Source organism: Penaeus japonicus, unplaced genomic scaffold, assembly GCF_977035675.1.
Source record: "Penaeus japonicus unplaced genomic scaffold, GWHDUDI00000001_assembly GWHDUDI00000021, whole genome shotgun sequence".
In the NCBI taxonomy this organism is placed as follows: Eukaryota; Metazoa; Arthropoda; class Malacostraca; order Decapoda; family Penaeidae; genus Penaeus; species Penaeus japonicus.
In genome coordinates, this window is record NW_028234423.1 from 20,923,456 (window position 1) to 20,926,414 (window position 2,959).

Consider the following 2,959-nt stretch of genomic DNA (forward strand, 5'->3'; position numbering starts at 1 on the left):
TTCGGCGGAGGTGGATTTAGTGGTGGACACTTTGGTGGATTTGGTGGAGGGAAATTCGGTGGATTCAGCGGCGGAGGATTCAGAGGTGGATTCGGAGGTAATACTTGTTATATTCTTGGCTATAAGGTAGTAGTATTAAAGTGGATCGTAATATGTTTGATGGTCACACGAACGGAAATTTATGAAGAACAAATAAAGGACATAATAAAATAATTGATACAGAAGTATTCTTACGAAATCTGACATTTCCACAGGTGGACACAGAGGCTTCGGTGGAGGCTTCGGAGGATTCAGAGGCGGACATGGAGGATTCGGAGGTGGATTTGGAGGTAAATTATTGTACTTTGTATCACATTTTCGTCTTTCCTTTTTCCTTACTTTTTTACTTTACAGTAAGTGACATTGTTGTTGTATCTACAAACTCCCTAACGAACGTTCATATATATATTTCTTTTATAGGATATGGACGGTAAAGCCTGACTTCTCAACGAAAATAAAACTTTTACCAAAGATACATAATTGTTTACTCTTTTCCTTAGAAAGATAGTAATAAAGTGAAAGATTCTTAAATCGTGACGCAGTTGGTATTACGAAAGGTGTCAGAAAGAAACACTACGATCCTTTGTTTGACAAATCTGTAGTGATAAGAAAAAAACAGGACATCATTCTCATGTCTTTTGGGTGGATAAAGAAAACATAGTTCTTAGTTTGTCTTTCCTTGATCAAAATTGTCTAAGATCAATAGTGTTAGAAACTAGTAATATTCATTTGTTCTTTGTTATGCAATGGCGTTGGGAATAATAAATATAGTCTTGACGTTTATCGTATTAACGTTAACGTTTGGGGATTAAAAGGCCTAATTTATCGGATTTTCCGTTTGAATCTACCATGATCTATAATGCCTTAATGGCAACACTGAGAAGAGTACAATGTGTCCTGTTGAGTGTCCTACTCCTTTTGTCATGGCAAAGATCACGCTCTAAAGTCCGATGAACTTTCCTTGCATTTTGTTGCATCAGCAATGGTCGGCGACTCACTGCTAGTTTTGCCGACGAGAGGGAACTCTGAGGGCTACCATGACACTAATTGTGTACGTTTGAATGTTCTAATCCATATCCATGATGAGTATTTTACAAATATAGGATATCACGATCCTTCTAGATCTGAAAAAGCTATATGCATACTTTCCTTTGCCTTGTAAGGATAAAAGAGGGATGTACATATAATCGGAATCCGGCTTCCTGATTTTCCTGCCTCCGTTTCTCAAGTGTGTTGCTAACTCTCTTTCAAAATCTTAGTAATGCACATCATATGTATTATTATTATTTTTTATCGTTCATATATTGCGCTAGAATATACATTTAACTTCGATTTCCTATTTAGTTCGATATATGAATATATATATATATATATATATATATATATATATATATATATATATATATATATATAAATGCGCTCGTGCGCACGTGTGTATGTATATATAATTTTATATATGTACATATATAAATATATATTTATATACATATAAATATGTATATATATATAATTATGTATATATATATAATCATGTCTATAGATAGATAGATAGATAGACAGATAGATACATGAACTACAAATACAAACAAACATAATAACATGGACACATATATATGATAAAGCACAGCCACAATAGGAACGAAGTAAAGGGAGAAACGTCAAGACTTTATTTCTTTCTAACTGTGGTTGTGCGTGTATATGTATATATATATATATATAATTATATATATATATATATACATATAATTATATATATATATATATATATATATATATATATATATATATATATATATATATAATACACACACACACACACACATATATATTTCTATATATATCTATATATATTATATATATAATATATATATATATATATATATATATATATGTATTACGCATGAGTCTGTGTTTCTATACATATGTGTGTGTGTGTGTGTGTGTACGTCTGTTGGTATGTATGTCTATGCATACATATGTATACATATATGCATATATATGTGTAAATGTATATATATGTGAGTATATATGTATATATATAGATAGATAGATACATATATACTTATATGTAGAAACGTACGCTTTTTTTCTTTTCTTTTTTTTTTCCTAAATTCTAGTTCTTTATTATTCAATGGCGTCTGTTCTAGTATATGTACAGTATTCATTGTTTACCATATTAACATCTTATGGGGATTTGGGGCCTAATTTGGCGGGTTTTCCGGTTGAATCTACCGCGATTTTTTTACGGAGCTGATGAAGAGTGCAACGCACCCTGTTATGTCTTACTTTTCTTACCAGGACAATGATCACTCTTTCAAGTCCGTTGAAATCTCTTTGCATTGAGAGCCCTCAGCCGTGGGCGGCGGTTTGGTCGTAGTTTTGCAGATGAAAAGAGCGTCCGTGGGCGTCCAATGGACGCCGTCCATGTCACTGATTTCAATAAAGTAGCGTCCAGGCGCGTGTGTTTATGTGTTTGTATTCCACACTTGAAAAAGTTTTGTTGTATGTTGTGTTGTCAGTTGTCTTTCAACATTTTAACAATGCATCATTTGTTTTAAGAACATGTTGTTTTTTTCCTTTGTGCGAAAATATTGCATATAATTTAGAAATTATATTCAATTGAATTCATATTTTCGGTTGTTGATTTTGGTCGCCTTCGAAAATCATGAAAGGGTTTACATTTGACTCAGTAATATGTTATTATTCATACTAATGATCATATTAAGAACTGAGGAGTTGATACACATTTCAATTTATGTAATAGTCAATTCAAATGAAATAGAATAAAAATCTCTTTAGGCTGAGCTGCTTCCGATTTCGAATACCAGGAAATCCCTTGAAATGTCCAGATTTATAAGACTAACACAATCATTTTCAATGTCATTATAGTTTCTTCGTGTGTAGAAAATAAACAATCATA